This window comes from Pleurodeles waltl, chromosome 2_1 (assembly GCF_031143425.1).
Source record: "Pleurodeles waltl isolate 20211129_DDA chromosome 2_1, aPleWal1.hap1.20221129, whole genome shotgun sequence".
Classification (NCBI taxonomy): domain Eukaryota; kingdom Metazoa; phylum Chordata; class Amphibia; order Caudata; family Salamandridae; genus Pleurodeles; species Pleurodeles waltl.
The window spans coordinates 118,010,017-118,027,686 of NC_090438.1; the positions used below are offsets into that span (position 1 = coordinate 118,010,017).

At 43.7% G+C, this 17,670-nt stretch overlaps 1 protein-coding gene across 1 annotated transcript in view; it reads right to left on the bottom strand.

The window, feature by feature from the left end:
• Positions 1 to 17,670, bottom strand: part of LOC138261803 (UDP-N-acetylglucosamine transferase subunit ALG13-like) — a 97,838-nt gene that overhangs the window by 74,286 nt on the left and 5,882 nt on the right. The window lies entirely within an intron of this gene.

Sequence of the window (17,670 nt, forward strand, 5' to 3'; positions counted from 1 at the left end):
CTGTCCAACCTTGCATCCGGGTACCGAGTCCCTTTTCAGTGTTTGTTGTTGCCCGGATATCCGGGTTTGTTGAGGTCGTCTCGCTTCCTTTTCTTTCCTTGGTGACCCCAGGATATCTGTTGGACGGTCCGGGTCGTGATTCAGGAACAGGGTATCCGCGACTCTGTTACACTACCATTCCCAGAAACATTCTGACATCTCTCTGAAGTCAGAGGACTTCTCTGCAATATCATTGTAATCCTTTCAGGAGATTCTCCTTTACCCTTTCTCAATTTGGTGTCCCAAGTATTTTACTGACTTCTGACAGTACTGCAATTTCAAAGGTGACACTTTATGTCCAAACTTTCCCAAATGATTCAACAGGGCAATCAAGTCGTACTTACACTCGTCCCTTGTCCTAGACGCAATTAGCAAATCATCAATGTACTGCACTAGAGTCAATTGGTACAGTAGTTCCAATGACTCCAAATTCTTTATCAAGATCTGATTGAACAGAGACGCTGACTCCGTATACCCTTGTGGAAGCCTGCACAAGCTGTACACTGTCTAGGAATTTGAAACTAAAAAGAAACTGACTATCCTCATGAAGAGGCACAGAAAAGAAGCTTGTGACAAGTCAACCACTGTGAACCTGCATCGCATGGAACCTGAAACAGTATCACTGCTGGGTTCGGCACTATAGCACAACACTTAACCACCATGTCATTCACTTTTCGCAAGCCCTGCACAATGCGTACTTTCCCACACGGCTTCTTCAATCCCATTATCGGTGAATTACATGGACTGCTCAATACTTCTTTCAAAACCCCTTGTTTCAGAAAATCTCTGATTATCTGCGCCACTTTCATCAAAACATCTTGTGCCATGTTATACTGTGGAAGCTGCATAAACACTACATTCGGCTTCAGAGTAATCTTAATCGGTTCCACTCCCTTGCTCAAGCCCACTTCTTTACCTGTCAGGACCCACACATTCTCCTGTACTGTTCCCTGTAAGTCTGCATGCAACTCTTTCACAGTAACCATCGGGAAAAACTCAATGAACGGGTACTCTTCGTTAATATTTTCCTTCTCAGTTTCTGTTCTTCCTCATCATCACTATTAGTCTGTACCTCTATTCCTGCAGTTGAACAACTAATGGAACATTTAGTCTTGCACAACAAGTCCCTTCCCAGTAAAGATACCGGACTTGAGTCGCAAACAACAAACTTATGTAGTCCCTGGAAGTTGCCAATCTCAACTTGTACTAGGTCTGTGATTGGATTTGTCAACTGTCTGTTTGCTACCCCCACAACCTGAACTGTTCTACCTGAAAGAGATAAGTTCGGAACTTCTGCACTTCTTACTGTAGAGCGTGTAGCTCCCGTATCCACTAACAATGAGACTCCGACACCCATCATCTTTCCCTTCACAAAAGGTCCTCTCTGATCTACCTCTAAGGACGCTGTAAGCATACATGGCTCTTCATCCGAATTAATATTCATCGTTTATTTCATTCTCACTATATAACGGGAATTGGTGCACTGTGTCATTACTTCGGTCTTGTCTCTGACCTGTGACCTGCTGAGTAACCATCATCTGTTGCTGTTCCATCGGGGCTTGAGGTTTCTGCATTTACTGTCTAGGTACCATAGGAACCTGCTGCTGCATTGGTTGCAACTGTGTCACTTGTGCACGCGGCACTTGCTGCATGGGTTGAACATTTTGCACTTGACTCTGAACATTCGGATTAAGTCCTCTCATTCTAGGGAGTTTCACAGTTTGGAATGTATTGACATCACCACTTGCTGAACAACACCATCCTGCACCATCAACGGACACTCCCACTTCCAGCGTCCCACGTTTCAGCACAGATGACACAGTAACATCTTTTTCATCCCTTGCACATCATTCTGAACCACTACAGTACTCAAATCCGGACCACAAGTCATATTGACTCCACGAGCCCTACCTCTCATCTGAGGTTGGAACATGACAGTTCCCTGCTGCTGCAGCATCTGTTGCAATAAAGCTCCTTGCACTCCTGTCTGAGCTGCCTTAATTTGCATCACCATCGCCTTTTCCTTCAACTTTTTCTGCTTCAACTCAATCTCATCACTACAGTATTTCGCATACTGCAACACCTCAATCGGTTTCGCTTCCCAACAAATCAAAGGACTCTTAATCATCTGCCCTATTTCAGGTCTCAATCCTTCAACGAACCTGAACAAAAAGTGCAACATGTCTTTCGGCTCAATTGCTTCTTTACCACTGTATTCCTTGAACGCTATTCTCTCATAGTAGGTATGTATTGACTCTTTCGCCTCCTTCAATGTCCTGTCAGTCCTCTGCCAGTCAATACTTTTATGCGAGATTCTCATCTTCAGGAACTCAATTACCTTTTAATAATGTTTTTCATCACGTCAGGTGATGCTGCACCTGTAACTGTATCCCTTTCCGGTTCACTCGTTGGCCAATCCACTGCTGTCTTACACTCAACCCACAAGTCAGCTGGAATCACTATTTCCAACAAAGTATTCAAGTCTTCCCACAGACATTTAGAAAGCTTCATAATCTATCTGTCTGCAGCTCAACCGGTTTCTCTCTCAGTTTTGGATAATCATTTGTGAATGACAGAATATCACTCCTGTGCCATGGAACATAAACTGCCCTCCTGGAATTTCCCTCATCAGTAACATTTTTACATGATCTTTTTCTTCCTGAGCACCTTCAGACCCTTCTTGTGAATCTCATTTCCGTTTATCCTTCTTCTTTGCCCATCTGCCTTCCCACTTCTCTAATGCTCCCCAAATTGGAGCACTCTGCAATAATTTTTAGATATGCTTTCATTCATGCTGACCTCATGTGTTCAAAATCCTTTGCCTTGAAGTCTAACCTGTAACTCCTTTCGAAATGTTTTGTTCTCTCAATCTCCATGTCATGTTTATCTGCCAATTTCTGATGTATCTTGCCCACTTCTCTTATAATTCTCGGACACAAATACCTCAGCTCTTCTTCTGTATAGGATTCTAATCTATTCACTCCCATCATTCCCTCAACTAGCTCGGTTATTTCGGTAGCCAGCCTTACACGATTTATCTGCTCTTCACCCTTGGAAGCATTTTGAGGAGTATTTCAACTATCCAACTACTCATTCAATTGCTGTGCTGTCAATCCCTGTAATGAGATATTACTCGCATTCAGCATAGGCACCTGTTGTACCACTGCACCTGGGGTTTGCGGTATCAAAATCTTCTGGCTCTGACTTGCACTCGGGCCATTTATCGCATCTGGAAGCGCAACAAGTGGACTAAGCCATTAATGGTCTCTTACTCCCCTCCTCATGAGGCTCTGTGACATTTTACCCTGTTCTCCTGCATTCGATTCTTTTGCAGAAATAATGGTACAGCTGGACCAACATTATTCAGCAACGATATTGCATTATAGCTGTGTCACATCTGACTGTGTCCCTGTCATTGGCGTGAACTTCGGCAAACCCAGTGGCTGTGCCTGAGGCAACAACATTGGAATCGGCTCAGTCTGAACTAACACTCGCCTCGGGAGCACTTGCTCCGACTGCACCACTAAGTTTGAAGTCATCTCAAGAATTGGTACATCTGGATAAATTCTCTGTATCAATGGTGAGTGCATCTGCGCTTGGACCACCAAAGAAGTCACTGCATTAGGAGTACTCTGCACTACCCCTTGAACCTGCCTATTATTTGTCTGCACTGGTCCCACTGTTCCCGTCACTTGAGCTGGAGCAGTCGGAACAGAACTAGTACTTGGACCTTCCTTGTGTGCCGCCTATAGCGGAGGTTGATCCCTCAATATCTGTGTAATAAGATCCTCAACATCTGAATCTTCTTCTTCCACATTAGAGTTCAGGGGATAAGAAGAAGAAAAAGGCTGATCACGCGTGCCAGTATCCTCTTTTTCTTCTGACTCATCTTCCTCTGCAATAGCAGGAAACAAACTAACACCCTGTAACGTTGTCATTTTCCAGTTCTTCTGCTCCCAATCCCATCTTGCTTCTGCCAGTGACTTCTCTACCTTCCTTATTCTCCTCTGGAATTTCATCTATTGCTGCTGTCTAGCTATGAGCTCCCAAACCGCTAAAGCCTCAAACAGTGCTGGTCTCGAAGTGGCTTCTCATATAATGTCATTTGCAACGGATCCAAAATTCTTAAATTAAACGTCCCATGTTCTGGAAACACTAAAGCTCCCTGTTTCTCTGTCAATTTGCACCACTGCTTTAACCAAAGACATGGCGCAACACCTCGCTCCTCCAGTACAATGAATGCCAGAGAATTTTCTGGTAGGGTAGGCTCCCCAACTGTCGCCTTAATGTAAGAATCACCCTTCATGGCACTTCTAAATGCGTTGAAAAAAACTTCATCTTGCTATCTTTTGTGTGATTGATTCAATAAGGAAATGACTTTTACTCTCAAGATTCCTTTCATCCACTTACTCAACCAATTGCCTCTTACAGACAGCTGCCAATGCACCCCCGACTCTTCTCACTAGCCAACCTATCCCAGTGTGGCTCACTCTGTCAGCCGCAGTGTGTGTGTGTGTGTGTGTGTGTGTGTGACGTCAGAGTCTTGCAGCTTGTCGTCCCAAACTCCAATTCACACAAAACTAATGCAAATTATTACAAGCGCTAACCAAAACCAATAACTAAAACAAATCAGCTGGTTTACCACAGGAAGGTACACAGTCGCTTCAGAGACCTTAAGGATTTTCACTGATGGCACTTTCACTCATGCAGCTATTCCTCTTTCTCAGTCTCCCACATTCGCAATAAAATTAGACTCGCGTATTTCACTCTCAACTGATCAATGGGTCAGTCCTAGTGCACATAGGACTCGCCAAACCTCAGTCGAAAATTTCCCTTACTCACTTAACTTACACACCGATTTGTTGACCATGCCCGATCAACCTACTAAACCAGACAGATTACAACATATAACCAAGTGTCTCCTACACTTGTCAATATATTCAGGAGTCTTAGACCACACAGGGTCCGTACATCACCAACAACCACGTAGACAATTTTTTAGCACAAAGTGCCACACACACATGAAGTTCGACGATTTCCCTACTCTCATACTACGGTGTACAAACACTTCTACTAAACCTCAACTGGAGTACGCAAACTTCCTACTTTTCTCACATATGTCACAATTCACCTGCGATCTGCTTAAGCCTTTGTAAGCGCAACCTACCAATTTCACAAGAACGCTGAGAACATACCCAACTTTACTAGCGGGATCCATGGTCTGGGAAAGTCATTTCTGGGCTTAAGGGAACATCATCTTTGCTAGAACTGCCATTTCGAAAAACAAAAATTCAAACCTCATAAAATGAACAACTAACCCTAACTTAAACTACCGCCATAACCAATAATGACCATATAACTAGTTCTCCAAGGAAACTAACCATCAAGCTGCTACCAAAAACTGCTAGCACGCCTAGTCCTTAGTAAGTAAACTTACAAGAGGACACATATAGGTCGATGAACCTTGTGGATCGCGTGGAGTATCCTAGCAATGTAGTGACCATTGTTATCAATATGACTCATCAATAATCACTAAGAGAATCATTAACTGTTAGACAATTATATGAACATTTCATGAATAACCACAACTCAATATATGTTTTAACAATTTTTATTTCCCTATTAGTTACAATTCTAGTGCATAAAGGTTAACTCAAACTTTATTCAATGGGCTCAGAATTAGTTTATTAGCCACCACCAATAACACAATCTAATCAGAACTTGAGAAAAGATGTGCTCTAATGCCTCAGCATAAGCCAGCAAAGATGAATATATCAACATTAATAGCAAAGTTCAGCAACTGGTTCGCCAATCATTTCTCACTGTCGACGTCACCCAAAGGATCCTACCTAACCCAGATTAGCATCAGAATGTTGGGACTTCATGCGAAAACAATTTAGAAAACATGAATTTGGAAAACATCTAACTAGAGGAAAGCCTATAAAACAGCGTAGTTGGTACCTAGAAGAAAAGGCACAAAAGTGAATCAGTCACCTTGTCATAGCTACCTATCCACAGAATGGATGAGCAACAAAGTCAGTCTTCGTCTTCAGGTCATCAATTGATCAGCAACGCATCAGGCTTTCAAGTGCATAAGCCCAAGAACAGAATCTCGAACCGTGTGTCTCTTGACGTCAGCATTTCACCCCTCGCATCTGAAGTTTTAGCCCCTTGTCATGACTTTTTAGAGTTTCAGTCCATCCCCCTAATTCCTAATTGGTCAATTAATCACCAAATGTGACGCTACCCAATACATTCAGTTCTACAAATCTATGAATTCTAGTATTTCGCCGTTCTCAGTTCATTGATTGGTTCACTGTACGATGTCCTCATCATCAGGTATCAAAAATGTTACATCTTCCTCTTCAGTCAGTGTCCCTATTGTTTGAGTCCTGGGAAAGTACATTTCGTCTACTCTACACATAATTGTAGCAATTTGATTCCATCATCTCCTGTCTGTTGGTACATTGCAGAAAATTCTAGCTAAGCAGACTTTAACATTGGGTGGTTCAAGGTTAGTTTATCATGATTCCTTTCCTTCAAAATGCTCTAATAATAATAATAATAATAATAATAATAATTCAGCTTCTGCATGAGGCCTGGCAAAAGCTAAGCCACAACTTTGGCTAAGTTAACTCTACAATACAATTCAAAACATAGTTTATACATCTCATTATGGCACATTACTACATTATTATTACACATTTTCAATCATTTTAGTACAAATTCGTTTAAGTGGCTGTCATTCTCCGTGGGCACATTTTCAAACGTGCACATTATTTTCTCTACAATTAATTTCTCTATGAACTTTTTGTTAACCAAAACACAAACATTCATTAATAATTTCTAATTAGCAGATCTGCTTCAACAGGAGTGAATGATTGAATCACTGCAGAGTGGCACATATATGGGAGGTGTTTGGTGATGTACAGGAGATTCACAAACGTATTTAAAACATGGCGCTGTGAACGGATACCCGCACTGAGGCAGGAGGTGCTCAAGTAAAGTGAGACAGCAGATGTAGTCAAGTATATGGGTACCTTCCTTCCTCGTTTGTTAACAGAAGCTATCTGTTTCACAACAATGAGCTGTCTGAACTGAGACAGAGCATCTGCTTCTACCATTCTGATCCTCACCAACTCATTCAGCGTTTGACTCACTTCTTCATTCTGACTCATTTCTTCACTAACACATTCATCTGCTCTGTCACCCACTCCCACCTTGTCTTATAATTGCACTCACTCTCTCACCAGATCACCCACCATTCCACCTGACCCACTTGGTCAGTTGCTCTATCTCTTCCTCCGAACCTCACTCAGTCCCACTCATCCATTCTTTGTCTTAATCACCCACCATCTTGTTCCTTCATTTGAGCATACATAACCTGCCACACTCTGCCTTCTGTGTCTGAATCACTTGTTTCATTATGCTCCCTCATTCAACCACGCATACACTGCCTCACTCATTCAGTACCACACTCCCACTCCCTTCATACTTGAGTCGCACATGAGACTGGGCTTCTTGGTATCTCAGGAAATGAAGTCTGAAAGTATTTAGTTATGTATCCATTTATTTGTATACATGAGATTGTTTATAGTGCTGACCTGGGCCCTAAAGTGTGTCAAGGAACTGAAAACAGATCAGCGAGTTCCTTTAACAAAAGCAGAATCAACAACAACATATAGGGCTCGGTGTGAAAAAGGTTAGTAAAATATATGAACATGATCTGGAATGACGGCACGGGGCCAGTGGGTGCCATGGGAATAAGAAACCAGGCAATTAGTGCCACGTGGCAAAGATGCCCCCAAAATTAGCTCTAGGCAAACAGAGGTTACGGTGGGCCGCAGGAGTGTTACCTAGGTTTAGGTGGTGCAGGGAGCAGGGCGAAGGGGCGCGCACAGTACTAACACTTCCGGCCAGACCATAAGACCCGAGTGAGGAGATTGACTTAGGTCTGTCCAACAGTGTTGTTTTAACAAGAATGATGGGTGGTGTAGAATGAGGGGTGGAATGTTGGAGTGGTTGCCAGGTCTTGGGGTTCCAGTTGTGGCAGTTGAGAGAGAGAAGCAAGGAGCATAGAGAAGGGGAAATGCAGTGTGCTGCAATCTGCTGAATAAATTGGAAAAGATCTTTCAAGCCACCAGACTCATTTGTACCCCTACATCACAATTTGGCAATGAGGACGGGATGCAGCACATCATATTGGACCTGCCGCATGGGATTCACCATTGATACGACCTAATGATTAGGACCAAGGAAGGAAGGTAGACAACTGGCAGTAGCGGCTAATGTACATTCTGTGGAATAAGGAGCCCAAGGCTGGGGGAGGGTAAGCAGCATTGACTTATTGAAATTAATGAGGCTCGGTGTCAGCGCCAGATGGCTCAGACACAAGCATTTACTTAGAGCGAGCTGTGGTGTGACTAAAGGCACAAATGATGACTGTCAAGCACGAGCTGTGCGGAGGTCAAAGGCCGGGTTCAAGAGTGTTATCAAGTTTCACAAGCACCTTGACGTACACACTCTGCAAGCGTGAATTGCACACAGCTGATCTCAGACTGTTGCCTGCAGGATGATCTCAAAATGATTTCAGGATTAGGCTAGATTACCCCAGGATGATTGTATGAGTATACCAGGATGGGCTGTTCTATTACAGAATAATCTTGTGAGGCCATATTACTCAAGGATGGTCCCAAGATAACTCTAGAATGGGACTCTACAAGTCGAATATCACCTAATGATGGACAGGTATTATCCTAAATGGATTACTGCATGAGGATTTGAAGATAGGATATATTACTCTGAGACAGTGTTTTTTTTTTGGGTGGGTCATGAAAGTCCAAACAATCAATAAAGATGCCCTTAAATCCTGTGTTTCACTTATGTTTGCCTGTGATTCTTTTAACATGGGGATTGGTGTTTACATTTCTTTCTCTGACTCCAAAGTGAGAGGAGTTTTTATAGTGAATTATGTGACAATGCAAGATGTAATTTTTTTTGCAATACACAACAAAATGTAAATACATCTAGGAAAGGAAAATTGAAGCCTTTTTTTGTAATTCTGATGTGTAGTGGAAACAAATTTTAATGGGATCAAAACAAATCAAGAAACTTACTTGGTGATGCACAAATGATTAAATATTGACAAGAAACTATTTCCATACATTATGGTTTGTGTGCTATATAGTTTTATCAGTAAATCTGTGTGTCTGTGCAAATTTAGTGGTCATTTCACTGGAAAATGTGTTGTCTGTAAATGACAATGTGCTACCATTAAAGGAAAGACAATTTTAAGTACATACAAATAAATCACAAATTAAAGGAAACATTTTAAAAGAAAGATAATTTTAACGAAAAATCCAAAAACACATTAAACTTGTGTGGGGTTTAGGGCTATTGACTGTTTTTTTGGGTTCAAGGATGGCTAGCGTTTAGAGGGCCCCCGAGGGGTTTTAGAGTTCAGGAATGGGTTGAGTTTAGGGGTGTTCATTGATAGGTAAGAGGTTATGAGTGGTGAAGAGTTCTTAGCATTCAGGATTGGGTGGAGTTTAGCACGGTGAGGGGTTTTAAGGATTCTGGGATGGGTTAAGTTTAGATGTAGAAAGGGTTTTAGAGTAGAGTGCAGGGGTGTAAGAGTTCTAGGGGTCAGGGATGAGTGCTGTTTCAGGGCAGTGAAGGTTCTTTTAAGGTTCAGGGATGGATGAAGTTTGGGGCAGAGAGGATTTTAAGGGATCAGAGATGTATGGCATTTTTATGTTTCAGGTATGGGTGGAAATTAGGGGTAGAGAGCGGTTCTAGGGTTACAAGAATGAGTGGAGTAGGGGTAGAAAGGCTTTTAGGGTTCAGGGATAGGTGTAGTTGAGGCATGGTAAGAGGATTTCAGGGGACAAGGATTGGAGTACAAGAAAATGATACATGGAAAGGGGGGGGTGGGGGGGGGGAAAGAAAAGTGGACCTAGAGAGGATAGAGTAAAAGGGGAAAGAAAGCAGAAGGGGAAGACAGGGAAATGAAAAGCAATTCGCAAGGGGAGAGAAAAATGAAAACAAGCATTTGCAATGCAGTAGGTCACATATTTGACAGAGTTATATATTGGTCAACCCAGTCTTATTATTTGGTCCTAGAACACAGCGCACGCTAACGAAGCACTTGGTGTTGGTGTGAAACCTAAACATTAATGCACGAAACAAAAAACATCTGTCAGTTTAAGCAATACGTTTACTAGCATAAACTTCATTACAATACTTTAAGTTGACTGAAACAGAATACTGCAGTGTTATGTTGCAAGCCAAACCATAAAACTCTACCCGGTGAACGTAAAACACAAACAATCTAAACTCTACATCAGGCGATGATATAAAACACTGAGAACAAACTGCTCTTGAAGTTGGTTCAATCTCCACTGCAGATGGAGAAACTCATTTAGCTTCTGGTATGGCTTCACAACCAAATGTCCTACCCAGAGAATACTTTCCAATGTAATTGATTTGGCGTGCAGGCAGTGGAGACACAAATATACCTTTACTGTTGGCATTACACAATAACAAAGTAACGGAAAAGTGGGATGAACATATCTGATCTCTAAATAAACTCACTTTAACTATGCATGAAGCAGGCTGCACAAAAGGCGGGACTTCATAGTCACAAAGTCTATTCTAAAGGGATTTAACTAGAACTCCAGGTGGCGCGGCGCATTACCAGACACACAAGCTGCGTGGAAGTGAGAAATTGTTCAACTCGTTAATGGTGTATAGTGGTACATTCGAGACCCAAACAAAGCATAGAGGCTGCACTGGCGTGCAGCTTTTTAAATTATGTTGCAAAGGGCCACGCAATAATCAACTCTGGGGTCATTACAGGCTATACTGTGGCGGTCTCTCCTAGTAGCTACAAGTACACTGAGCGCGGGAAAGGGGGAAACAATGGATATCCTGCACAGAAGGGCGACACTCAATGGTCGGACGTGTGTGCATTTTAGTAAGATAGCTTCAGCAAGAGTGAATTTACTTAACTGCCAATTCCGTGTGGGTTTAGCTGCTCTGTCAGTATAAACACAACACCCTCCCGCGAGGACAGGTTAAACACATGGGTCAGAAGGAATCGCTGGCAACAAAGTTTCGCCCCTCCCTCACTGAAGCAAGAAAGAGCTTTACCCTGGAGTTGAACTAATCAAGAGTCCCTGCAGTGGGGCACAGTCAACACGGGCATGTCAACAGTGATTATAGTGTGAGAATAATGAAATAAAAGAAAATACCTAACGCTCTGCTGCCTGCCGCATTTCAGTTGTGAAGTGAGTTGGGATTTTAATAGCTTTGCCACGTAACTGGGGCTCATGCAAAGCGCTCCAGCACCTCAGATGGAGTTCGCACTTGAAACAGCCATGGCAATGTGATGCGAAGGGGAGAGACAAAAGAGAAAAGCAGTTTGCCCACACTAAAGTATATGGGTGATCATGCAGTAATTAGTGTAACAGGGTCATTCTGCAAGGCGGTAACAAACCAGCCTCTAGGCGGGACAAACGCAAGGCATTTACCAACAATATCAAGGGATTTCTGAAAGGCAGATCTGTAGGAGGTTTGTAGTGGGTACCTAAGGTACTTACACCAAGTCCAGTGATCCCTTATTAGTGAAATGTAGACAGTGTCTGGAAGCCAGGCTCTCTAGGGGTAGCGGGGATGAGGAGCCAAGGCCTAACTAGGAGACATGCAAAGCTCATACAATACCATTGTAGTTGCACAGTACTCACACACATGAAAGAAAATACTCAGTGTTACAAAAATAAAGGTACTTTATTTTGGTGACACAAATGTCAAAAATACCACAGACTATACTCCCTTAGGAGGTAAGTAATACACAAATGATATACACTAGTATTCAGAAAGCGGTGTAAAAAGTTAGAAAACAGTGCAATAAGTGGAAATCACAATAGTTAGAAATGGGACATGGGGGGTGAACACAAACCACATACTAAGAAAGTGGAATGCAAGTGTCAGTTACCCACCTAGGCAAGTTCAGTGTGTAGAGGGGCGCTGGGAGTATTAGAAAACAACAAAGTTAAGTAACAGAACCCACCCCAGAGCCCAGGAAAGCAGGAGTAAATCACAGTAACTTTCCTAGAACACACAAGAACACGAGAAAGAAGCTATTGCAAGAACCAGAAGAGACTGCAAGACACCAATGATGGATTCCTGGACCTGAAGACCTGTGGAAGAAGGGGACTAAGTTCAAGAAGCACAGAAGAGTCCAGCGAGAACAGGAGCCCCTGCTAAACCGGATGGAGGTGCAAAAGAAGTACCACTGGTGAAGAACAACAGTCAGTACTTCACCCAAGAAGACAGATGCGGGTTCCTGGTTGGTGCAGATGATGTCCCACGCCAGATGGATGATTGCAGTCTTGTTTGTGTCGCTGGATTCCGCCAACAAGCCTTGGCACACGGAAAGCTCGCGGTTAGTGGAAAATGGCGCTGTCCGGGACCAGGAGGGACCTGGTGGACTCTACCCAGGAGGGGGAGTCAGAGAGGGTTCTCAGCAACTTGGACAGCCCTCAGAAGACCAGGCAGCGTGCACAGGAGTCCCACAGCATGGGACAAAGAAGGTGCAAGGGGAGGTCCATGCAGCACTATAACAAAGGGTCCCACGCCGCCAGAGAACCACGCAGGAAGCTGTGTGCCGCAGTAAGAGTGTTCTGGGCCAGAGCTGCATGGTGCATGAAGAATTTCGTGGAAAGATGGCAACAAGCCTTGGCAACTGCAAAACACGCAGTGCACAGGGGTACTGTCTTGCATGGGGAATCAAGCTCTTACCTCCACCAAAGCTGGACGTCAGGACCACTTCAGTCCACCACCTATGATGCAGGATCCACGCAGCTCGTCAGGAGAGGGGTCCCACACAACTGTTCGTCGTTGCAGAGAGGTGCCTGCTGAAGCAGGGGAGTGACTCCTTCACTCCAAGGGAGATTCCTTCGTTCTTCTGGTGCAGGCTGAAGACAGGCTGTCCTCTGAGGATGCCCGACCGGGAAACTGTTGCAGTTGCTGGCAGGAGCTGAAGATACAATGTTGCAGAAGTCGTCTTTGGTTCTTTGTTGCAGTTTGTAGAATTCCCGGAGGGTCCAGATGCAGTTTCTTCAGTAAGAAGGTGAAGTAAAGGATGCAGAGGATTCCTGCTGAAGTCTTGCAATCCGAATCTACAGAACCACCCAAGAGAGACCCTAAATAGCCCTGAAAGGGGGAATCGGCCAGCTACACAGGTAAGCACCTATCAGGGGGGGGCTCTGACGTCACCTGCTGGCACTGGCCAAACAGATGCTCCCAGAGTGTGCTGCCAACTTGGAATCCAAGATGGCAAAAACCAGGGACCCTCTGGAGGAGCTCTGAGCACAACCCTTTGGGGGGGGGGGGGGGGGGGGGGGGAGGTGATGGATAGAGGAGTGGTCACTCCCCTTTCCTTTGTCCAGTTTCACACAAGAGCAGGGATTGGGAGTCCCTGAAATGGTGTAGACTGGATTATGCGAGGAGAGCACCATCTATGCCCTTCAACGCATTTCCAGAGGCCTGGGGAGGCTATCTCTCCCAAGCCTGTAACACCTATTTCCAAAGGGAGAGGGTGTAAAACCCCTCTCCCAAAGGAAATCCTTTGGTTCTCCTTCCTGGGCTTGAGCTGCTCAAGCAACAGGAGGGCAGAAACCTGTCTGAGAGGTGGCAGCAGCTGGGGCTGCCTGGAAATCCTTAGAAGGCTGGAATGGCAATACTGGGGATCCTCTAAGTAGCCCCCAGAGTGCATGGAATCATACAACCAATGCTTGCAATAGCACTGGAGTATGATTCCAACATGTTTGATACCAAATATGCCTATGTTCGGAGTTACCATTATGTAGCTGGACATAGGTAGTGACCTATGTCCACTACATGCATAAAATGGTTCACGAAGTCCAGGAAAACGGTCCTGGAGGTCATGGGGGCACCTTTGCTAGTGCAGGGGTGCCTTCACACACAGGTACTCTGCACCCTGCCCTCAGGGCTGAAGGGCCTGCTATAGGGGTGACTTATAAGTGACCTGGGTCAGTGTAAATGGCAGTGAAAGGGTACATGCACCTTTTCACGAAGGATGCTATGGCAGTCCTGCAGAAGCCTTCGCTCCCTATGGGTGGCAAAAGAAATGCTGCAGCCCATAGGGCTCCCCTGGAACCCCAATGCCCTGGGTAACTAGGTACCATATACTAGGAACTTATATGGGGGCACCAGTATGCCACTTTTGGGTGAAATACTAGGTTACCAGTATGCAGTGACAAAATTTAGAGGAGAGAACACATAATCACTGTGGTATTAGTTAGCAGGATCCCAGTGAACACAGTCGAGCACACTGACATCAGGCAGAAAATGGGGTAACTATGGCAAAAAGAGGGTACTTTCCTACAGGGCCTGTGAACGAATGAAAGTGACTGGCGTGGTTAAAGCCCACAGAATAGATTACAACATGTCAAGAAAAGCTTATGTGCTGCTATGCTCAACCTAAACAGGCAGGTCTTGAAAGGAGAATGGAGAGAAAGGAAGGAGGTGATGTAGTGAAGAAAATCAGATAGTGTGTGGGGAAAGTGATAAAGAATGTATACCTATGCCACAATGTATACAGTAATAAAATATCTGAAGTTGAGGGAACACGGCTGTATCATACCTGGACCTGCCTCATCTAATGTATTGCTCTGCTGTCCAAGACACACAATAGTGATTCTTTCATCGTGCTATGGTTTTTAGCCAACAAGTAATGTTTTCTTTTTCTTATATCACAATAGTTGTTCCTGATAACTGATAATAAACTGTCAGTCATATCACCAGGATTACGTTTCCGTGGAGAATCACATTCTAACATAAGCAACATTTCAAACAAACAGTCAGACAACATGATTAGGCTTTGCGACAAACTCCCACCTCTTTTGAAATGAAGTGCCACATTCAACCGCTTTCAGATAGGCTCCCACACGCCCTTTTACATTATTAAAGCATGAAGTTCAACTGAGCCTACCCCTCTAGGTGTTGAAAGGTGAGCTCCGACATCCCACTCAATAGAGGTGGGCAAACCACTGGCAGCTCGAGGCGAAGTCCTCTTGGAACCTCGAAATAAGCTGAGCTTTGACAGGAGATGTGGTCTTGTGGCTAGAGATGACAACACTGGCACAATGGGAACCAGCATCGGAATAGCAAGTGTCTCATGGGTCCTAGTGGAAGGATGGAGTGCAACCCAGGCTGTTTGAATTGTAAAATAAAGAAATGATCACCACTCAAGATAAGAATGTTTGAATTCTCACAGCTTCAGAATAATCAAACCGTAGACACATACAAGGCCAGTCATTCACAACTCTTACCACATCAGAACACTTCACAACTTCAAACCTCCAGTGGGTCAGAATACTGAAAAACACCCCCTGCATCATGAGGATCACAACCAACGGAGACGTATAACATCAGGAAACTCACATCAACACAGCACTCGAAAGTTGGAAACTTCAAAACCCGAAAAGTGAAAAATTTCACTCCTTAATCTCTTGTGCTTTCTGTCCAGCACCTACTACAGGCTCCAGATTCAAACATCAAAGTGCCTAAATGCACATGAATTTGAAGTGTGAGCCATATACAAGAAAATATACTCAAACACATGCACTCTAATTGATATACACACACAGTACTCACAACAGGACACTCGAAACATGTATTTCTTCGCACATGTGCACCAAGACAAACTGTAACAAAAGCCAAGGCACAGATTTGTACAAACGTATTTTGTAAACATACATCCTCATGAACAAAAACAGTTTCTATACTGTAGGAGCTGGTATCACTAGCATGCACACACAATTTTGCAGTTCTGTATTGTACAGACAATTCCACAGTCTTTACTTGTGCGCATTTTTAGTTGCACTGCTTTTTACCATGCACATAAAACCATTGTGCACAAAGTCCACAGTGAATACATGTTCTTTGGTCAGGTCAGAATCTCTTACATAAACTCAAGTTCAGTACACAAATGTGCCTGCACATGTATAGTGTATGCACTTGTACTGACAGCCAATTTTAGGTCACAGCCAGACAGCAGAGCTGCCTGCTTTGCTAAAGACATCTTGAGGACCTTCAGAAAGTTGACCTAGGAATGCATTCTGCTTGATTACCATTTGCTTTGTGGTTTCCAACTCAGACTTTCTGGTTTATCATTTGCTGGCTTTATTTACTTTAGGCTCTCCAGGTTCACCTCACCCTTCCCGTTGCCTATACTGTTTTTTTCTGTACTTTTCCACAAACTCGCTGTAAACAGGCCTTTAAATCTTGTTCTTCTGATATCACATTTGCTGTGCAATCAAAGACTAAGGTCAAATATCAGGCATGGTCTTCCAAGGGCGCTTGTTTATTTTTCTTTCTCCAACTTCAAAGTGAGTAGATTTATATGACAATCTTGCTGGATTCTGGGGGTAGGATCTTTTTTTTCTAGCACACGACGACATTTAAATGAACTGTAAGTATTTCAGGATATATCAGAATTATGAACGCACAAATGAAGCACATTTTTTTTTTTTTAGTTCTGAAGTGTGCTGGAAGCAAATACTTTGATATGATCAAAACGAATCATTAACTTCCACACATTTTCACCTGACCCACTCAGTCAGTTGCTCTATCTCTTCCTTAGACCCTCACCCACTCATCCATTTCATCTGTGCACTGTATAGTTTTATAAGTAAAACTGTGTGTCGGTGCAAATGTAATGGCCATTTCAAATGAAAATGTGTTGTCTATAAAGGCAGTGTGCTACCACACCATGAATACTCTATGCCACTCCACACCACTGCACCCTGTACCACTCTACGTCAATGCACTCTTTGCCACTCTACTCTGAATCACTGTACTTTGCTCTATGCCAATGCACTCAACACAACTGCAGTCTATGTCACTGCATTCTACGCTACTGCTCTCGAAGTCTCTTTACACCACTGTACTCTGACACTCTACAAAACTGAACTCTGCCACCCTACTCTGCACTACACTGATACTCTATTCCTCTGCACTCTATGCCACTCGCCTCTACTCTGCACCACTCCACTCTGCATCACTGTATTCTACAATGCTGCATTGTATGCCGCTGAAATTCAATGCTACTGCACTCTATTCCACTATACTCTACACCAGCCCACTCTACTGTGTGCCACTCCAGTGTAGGCCACTCCACTCTTTGCCATTCCACTCTGCGACACTCCACTCTCCTCTATGCCACTATCTTTTAGCCATGCTGGTGAACACTATGGTTAAAGGACATTGTCAAAGCCAACAGCTCTTGCATTGATGAGAAAACTTGGCTTTGCCAGTACTCGTTGTATTTAGCACATTCTAGCTCAATAAAGGATTTGTAGCGCTGCAAATAATTAGCAAGCAAACGTAGTGAGGGGACTAGCTAAATCTCAACCCTTTGATTTATAGGTTGTATCCAAATACCAGCAGCAAGCCTTGGCCACTTAAAAAAAAAAAATCCTATATTAGGCCGAGCCCAGGTGTGTTTTTCCACACCTACCACTCCTTTTTGTACAGCCCTAAATACACTGCGGTCTGATGTGCTGCGCGGTGTACTCACGCACCTCAGAACTCACTAAGAATTAA